At 41.3% G+C, this 7388-nt stretch overlaps 1 long non-coding RNA gene across 2 annotated transcripts; it reads right to left on the bottom strand.

The window, feature by feature from the left end:
- Window positions 1–836: 836 nt before the first annotated feature.
- LOC117668349 (uncharacterized) lies at window positions 837–7176 on the bottom strand. Of its 2 annotated transcripts, XR_015733652.1 has the most exons (3): window positions 6878–7176; window positions 5410–5472; window positions 837–1080 (listed from the first exon to the last, which is right to left on the bottom strand). It is a non-coding gene; the product is annotated as an uncharacterized LOC117668349 (long non-coding RNA). The 2 variants fall into 2 exon arrangements; XR_004592259.3 differs by lacking the exon at window positions 5410–5472.
- Between the last annotated feature and the right edge of the window lie 212 nt (window positions 7177–7388).

The following is a 7388-nucleotide window of genomic DNA, read 5'->3' as shown; positions in this document are numbered from 1 at the left end:
GAGTCCAACCCCTTGCCAAAGCAGGAGACCCTATACTTGTGATGACGAACCTATGGCATGCATGCCACAGATGGCAGGCAGAGCCCTCTCTGTGGGCATGCGAGCTGTCTCCCCAGCTTAGCATCACACATGTGCGCACGCTTCCTACCAGCCAGTTGATTTTCAGGTCTCTGCCAAGCATGCCAGGGGAGTGGGGCACATGTGGTAGATGTGCGCACAAGCATGGAGGGCAGATGGAAAGCATGGGGGGGGTCGCATGTGCATGCGTGGGTTACGCGTGCATTGCATTATGGGTTATAAGTGCAGGGAGGCCTACTAGGCCCAAAATGGAGTGTGTGGAGAGCACGGGGGGTCCTGTGCGCATGCGTGGGGGCAGGGAAAGTGTGTGTGTGGGTTGGGCACGCATGCGCAGGGGGTGGGGCACGGGGAGGAGGGTCAAGGGCACATTGCATTATGGGTGTGGGGCATGCGACAACTGCCCTATACTAATTCAGACAGGTGGCTGTCCAGTCTCTTCTTAAAAACCTCCAGCGAAGGCAAGCCATTCCACTGAGTAATTGATCTAACTGTCAGGAAAATTCTCGTTAGTTCTAGGTTGCTTCTCTTCTTGATTCGTTTCCATCCATTGATTCTTGTTCAACCTTCTGATGCTTTGGAGAATAGATGGACCCCACTCCCCCTTTGTGACAGCCTCTCAAATATTGGAACACTGCCATCATGTCACCCCTTCTTTTCACCAAACAAGACAAACCCAATTCCCGCAACCGTTCTTCATATATTTTAGCCCCCAGTCCCCAAATCATCTTTGAGACCAAGCGACTGATCTGAAGCATGAAGCAGGTTTATTTTTTTCTTTATTGATGCTACGTGAGAAATTTCATTGCTGGGACTTAAAATTAATGTGCAGAGCTCAACTTTTTTCTTTCAGGCCTCTTGCTCATTGAACTTGTTCAGTCCCCCTGCTAAAGTCCTCCTTCGTGTCAAACTGACTTTGGTCTAGTTTGTTCTTTTGGGGAATTGACAGCAGGTCGGCAAATGCTTTCATTTTAATGGAGACAGAATAACTGTAGGATTTGATGCCTAAAATGAGATAAGTGGGCAAAGTGGTTATTAGCCCGCTAAGTTGCAATTCAAACACCTCTTGATCTGGTGGAAGCTCAGAGACACACACCAATCAGATTTCTTTGGTTGAACGATCGTGCATCAGCTCAGCAAGCTTTTCACAAGCTAAAGTGCTGAAGAATAACAATTCCTGATTATTTTTTTCCCTACCTCCTTAAAAACTTTTCCCTCCCCCCTTTATTTTTATTTTGTCCAAATGTAAAATTATGCCATCTCGGCTGAAAACTAGCAAACTACTTAAATTGCTTCCTTTTAAGTCTGAGATTCAGAGGTTGACAGAGCCTGAGTCTTAGTCTCCCTCTAACTTGGTAAGACATTTTGTTCAAGGGAAGTATGAATAAAACAGAATAAAAGCCTTGTGGAGGAATCCAGGATACATATGACTCTCAGTCATGACAATTATCAGTGCCACGGGCTCCTACCTCCTACTAAAATGGTCCCTAAAAGCCTTTGAATAGAATGACACAGAGAAGAGCAATGGATCTAAATGGAATGTATTTAAAAAAGAGAGTGCCTTACTTTTCACATAGCTCTTCTTTTAATCTGCTGGACAAAGTAAACATTATGGAATTTCTACACCATTGAAATGCTGGGAGGAAAATGTATTAACAACTTAACAACATAATGTTAGTTTTTACCTATCTTATGAAAATGGATGGCCCGAGTCACATAGTAAGTGTCAGCGTTCCAGAACAACCCAACTCCAATTAAAAACTCCAAGATGAGCATCATCTCAAATCTTTCATTTATTGGAATAGGTATACTGGCACATCTGGGAAAACCTGAATCTGAGAATTTCAGGTTTTCCCTCAGTAAATCAAAACCCCAAATCCAGCCCCTGCACCAGTGGTGGGTTTCAAAATTTTTTACTACCAGTTCTGTGGGTGTGGCTTGGTGGGCATGGCTTGGTGGACATGGCAGGGGAAGGATACTGCAAAATCTTCATTCCCTCCCCACTCCAGGGGAAGGATACTGCAAAATTCCCATTTCCTCCTGATCAGCTGGGACTTGGGAGGCAGAGAATAGATGGGGGTGGGGCCAGTCAGAATTTTTACTACCGGTTCTCCAAACTACTCAAAATTTCCACTACCGGTTCTCCAGAACTGGTCAGAACCTGCTGAAACCCACCTCTGCCCTGCACCCATCAGTCCATCACATGGCCCAATCATCATCCATCCCAACTTGAGCCACCACTGCAATCACTCCTCCTCCAGATACAGGAACATCATGACCTTGACCAAAAAGAAGAATGCTATTATGTCTAACTAAAATCTCTCTACTAAATCCCCCCTCCTACTTTCCCAAGTGCAAGAAGGTGGCAGTGTGGAAGCTTCTGGGGTTAATATGGCTTCCAAAGCTGACAGGAAGCATGTATAGGATCCAAGGCGTAAGGCTTGATTCAGGAGATAAAATTAAAGGACTATCTGGTCCCAGGCCTAGCAGGCAGGTGATGATTTAGGCCCAATGGAGGGTCACTCAGTTAGGAAACAAGCTTTTTTACAAGTATAGGTCATTGTCAACATACAACCACAATTGAGCCCAAAATTTTCATTGCTAAGCAAGACAGTTGTTAAGTGAATTTTGCCCAATTTTACCACCTTTCTTGCCATGGTTGTTAAATGACACTGCAGTTAAGTTAGTAACCTGGTTGTTAAGTGAATCTGGCTTCCCCATTGAGTTTGCTCATCAGTCATCAATGAACCTGGGACACTGCAATCGTTATAGATACATGCCAGTTGCCAAGCATCTGAATTTTGATCACATCACCATGGAGATGCTGTAGTGGTTGTAAGTGTGAAAAATGGTCATAAGTCACTTTTTTCACTGCCATTGTAATGATGGTCTCAGGTTGGAATTAGGAAAGTCTGTTAAAGGAATTGCTGAGGCAAAAAGTTGCAGCTGTGATGAGTGTAAGTACACCCTAGCAACAAGAAAGTTACAAGAAAGTTACAAGTTAGAAGGGCATGTTAGAAGGGCGCTAGCTTAGACATGTAGATACATAAACTTTGGTAACTTCTACCTTATTATAATAGTAAAAGACACATCTCTTTTAATAAGAAAGCTTATTAATATAAACATGGAAGTATGAAGGAAGGTAAAGTAGAAGAACCCAATGCAAAGAAACGTGTCAAGGAACCAATAAGTGATTCTTAGGGTATTAACCTCTTTAATCATAAGTGTATAAAATTTGTGTTTGTGTATTGTTCAGGGTCTTGGCTCCCTTGGCTGCTGAGACTCTTTTGCTGGAGTACTCTAATAAAATAAGCTGAAAATGCCATTCCTTGTGTCTGGTATTCTTTATTGGCTTTGGCGCCAGGTTAGGGCCTATTTTGGAAACAACAATAACTTACAATGAATGGTTGTAAATTGAGGATTAAAGGACTATATGAGAGCAGGAACATATTCATGAGATTGAATTTTCTCTAGAGGGCCAGACTATAAGCAACTTAATCCACTTATACGCAATCCTTAAAACTTGCCATTTTTAACACCTTAGCTCATGTTTGGTCTTAACCAGTCTAGATTTGTGCCCTGGAACAATGGTCCTGTCAAGTTCAAAGTTTGGTGCTGCTGTTGCAACTACTATCACTTCTCAGCTTGCCAATGAACTACAGGAGGTTGGGGGAGGGTAGGGTGAGATGGAATGTAGTCTCTAGACATCAGAAATACCAACTGTGAGAATCAAGGACATTTCAACCAGGTGGCTAAGAAACCCACAGAGGCTTTCTCATAATAATACAATGACACTCAATTGGACAATGTGACCTACACAAACAGGGAGAGGGGGAATTTCATACTTTAGCTATATGGGATTATGTGGGAATTAGCCAGAGCTAGTTTTGCCTTAATTTGTGCTGAAATGATGTACTCAATAAATGATTGTATTAAGAGATTGGATCATCTCACTCATGTTTGCTTAATTGGGTTCATCATCCAGGTACTTCATTGTCTACAAATTTCTCCATCATCTCTGGCTTCCCACACTAAATCCCAAGAGAATACAACACGAGGAAGCACTTCCAGTGGGGTCTTTCCAATCACAATGCTTTTGTTGCTGCTAAAAGGAGATGGGGGAAACTCACTTTTCAGAAATGATGTAAGAATTTCTCCAAATATTAGTGATAATTGTTCCCCTAGTTTCACTAGCAAGAAGGTTGGTATAGGATTGGCAAGAGACAGAATATCATGGTTGACTCATAAGGCGCTTCTTTCCACTTGCAACTTGACAAACTAAGGAGGGAGGATGGGTATGATTGGAATGGGTGGGAAGCTGGGAGGGAGAAAAGGAATTCAGCCTGAGAAAATCTTGTAACCCCAAGATCAGATGCTGAAGACTTTTGAAAGGTGCAGACTGTTTTCTCAAAATAAAACTTTTAACCTGGATTGGTAGACAGTGGACACAGGGTGGCCCAGGGAAGGAAAAAGGTTTTTTTTTACTATGCTGTGCTTCATGCAAAAACTTTAGAACTGGCTTTGCTTCTTCTGTGTCTATATGGATCTGTCAGTAAAGTTTTACTGTTGGTAATAAAAAACGTGCCAGGAGTTTCTTTTGCTGTACATGCTAATGGAACGGTTGACATAGTACTTCCCCAGAGCATGGCATTTCTCATCCTCAACCCTTAAGTAACCCAGAAGGCAGCAATGGAAATTGTAACTTCTTAGCTTTTTGCAAGTAGCAGTTAAGACTTCCTTTACATCATCCTAAATCCATATACACCCAACTCATTGTTAGGCGTATGGTTGGGTATTGGCGAGGGTTGGCTTCAGGGTTCTGGAAATTAGTAAAAATAAAAAGGCTCAATTTATTTCCCTGAAGCCAATCCTTGCTAATACCCAACCAGAGTCATTGTAACAATGAGATGGGTGCATAAATATTAATATAAACAAACAAACAAACAAATGTCTAAAGCAACCTTAAGCTCCTGGGGCTTAAAGTTAGGGCACCCTTGCTCCATTTTCCCTGCTCCCCTAGATGTCTCTAATAATATCCTTGCTTCACTGGCAGTGGCCCCTGTAGCTCTCAGAGGCAAAAAAACAAACAACAAAAAATCAGCTCATGGAAGAATTTTTTTTTTATCCCTCTTGGATGTAGCACAAGTGGGAAGATGCTAGGGCCATCTGTGATCCCAAATCATAAAAAATATAGTCTTTGGAGCTAGCTACAAGAAGCCCAACCCACTTTCCTCTAGATTAGTATCTTTCCTTGGTCTGAAGGAAGTGAGTTTGGTAACCTTCTGTTGCTATTAATGGCAGATCATCAAGTGATCCTATCAGCCATCTGATTACCTGATTTGCAGGGGCCAGATTGCTGGCTGCACCTTAGCAGCCGCATCCTATGGTCTCTTGTGGCTGTATGAGAAGAGGGAGGCAAAAGAGAGAGTAAATTGAAGTGTCTGAGAATGGGATTATAAGGGGAGGGGTATATATGTAAAAGTGTGTATAGACATTTTGTCTAGTCATGCATAAAGATCTGGCACACAAAAGGTTGCTTTTCCCCCACAAGCACTAGGATAGGGTGAGCTTTATGAGATGCAGTTGTTGTGGGCCAAATGGGAGAGTTTAACTATGGTAACAGGTCACTGTTGACAGGTTTCAATATTTTTTATTGTACATAGATGTGGTTTTATCTTTTGGTTGTGAGCTGCCTAGAATTTAGGGCAAGATGAGTGACCATATATAAAATAAAATCGGCTCTGTGATTATTCAGAGATTTAATCTCAAGTCATTATGATCAAATTTCTGAATCAAGTTGACTTTCCAAATGGAAGAGATGGTCGTATCACCACTGAGCTGAATTGTCAAATGGAAAGAGATAACATAACCCTGAATGGTTGAAAAATCAAATGGATCTGATTTTATTTCAAACCACAATGTTGCATTAAACCAACTTGATTTACCCTAGACAACTCAAATGGAAGAAATATGCACATAATAACCCTAACCGGAAACTATGTCTTAGCTCAGATCAGTTATATCTTCTCCTTTCTTGGAAAGTTTCAGCTTTACCTCAAATATAAATTATTAGCAGGGTATAAAATCACTTGCCGGTTTCTTTCCTATATGTATAGACCACAAATCAATAACGTGCAGAACAAAGGAGTAATTTCAGCAATAATTTGCTTCCAGTTATGCCTCTTGAGTAAGTGTAAATCAGCACCTCTCTCTCCCCAAACAAATAAGGCAGTGTGTTTTTATTCAATTCCACCTGGTTCTTGAAAGCATATTATTTGGCCAAAAGCAAACACATTCAGGTGGAAACATCCTATCTATGAGTGTGACATTTATATTGTAGTAGAAATGGATTCAGAGGAGCTTTTCAAAGTGGAATTAGCTACAATCAATTAAATATAAAAGCCAGGAAGTGAAATAAAGTAAATCAGTATTCTTTAAAGGCCTAGAAAAGAGCAGGTGGGAAGTAATCAATTTACTGACAAGTCATTAACTTAAAGCAATTTTAGGAATCTTGTTTGTAGGGCTCTACAGCTCCATGGAATCTGGGTTCCATCAAAAGTGTTTGAACAGCAGAGCACTTGAACTCTGCTGACTTCCACTTGCTTGCTTATTTCTTATTCTCCTTTTCTTTAAACCAAGAGGCTGTTTTTGTGTGGTGTGTGTATGTATTTCATGGATGTCTCTGTATATCCTAAATAAATGGTACTGCATTTCTTGGAGCTGGTTTGCAGATTGATTGACCTTTGTTCTCAGTTCCCTTGATGGTATCACACACATACAAACTCTGAAAGTGGCAACTTACTGGATATGCACAATCGGTTTGCTGGTCTAGAGAGACTTTTGAGAGCTCATGTGTTAGAATCTGACTTTCCAATCCATTAATTCCCTCTGTTCTCTGCCTGTTGGGAGCTGTATTGTCTCTTGTAAGAATAACAGATCACTGCCGAAGCTTTTAAGCTCTATTACTGGGGGAAAAAAAAAAACTGGCTCAGCAAGTCAGACTGTCCGTGCTTAAAGATACGCTTTCAGCTGCCAAGTTTTAAAAGATCAAGTTAATAAGAGTGTATTATTTTTTCAGACAGGTTCTTCACGCATCAGTGAAATCTGTCAGATAAAATTCCATATTCACAAAACTGGAGATAGTTTTCTTGTGCACCAGACAATCCAGTGGTCATTTGGAAAAGGTTGCGCTCTTTTGAAAACTGGAGCTTTGCAAAGCAGGTGGGAGGTTTCAGCGAACCTATTTTCATAAGAACTGAGAGGAATGTGGACATTCCTTTTGAAGGATTGCCCCTTGTTAGGCCACATGATAG

The sequence above is a fragment of the Pantherophis guttatus genome, chromosome 1, assembly GCF_059756535.1.
Source record: "Pantherophis guttatus breed Tessera chromosome 1, ASM5975653v1, whole genome shotgun sequence".
In the NCBI taxonomy this organism is placed as follows: domain Eukaryota; kingdom Metazoa; phylum Chordata; class Lepidosauria; order Squamata; family Colubridae; genus Pantherophis; species Pantherophis guttatus.
Note: the sequence above shows the minus strand (reverse complement) of the source record. Positions and strands in the feature narration are given on the sequence as shown.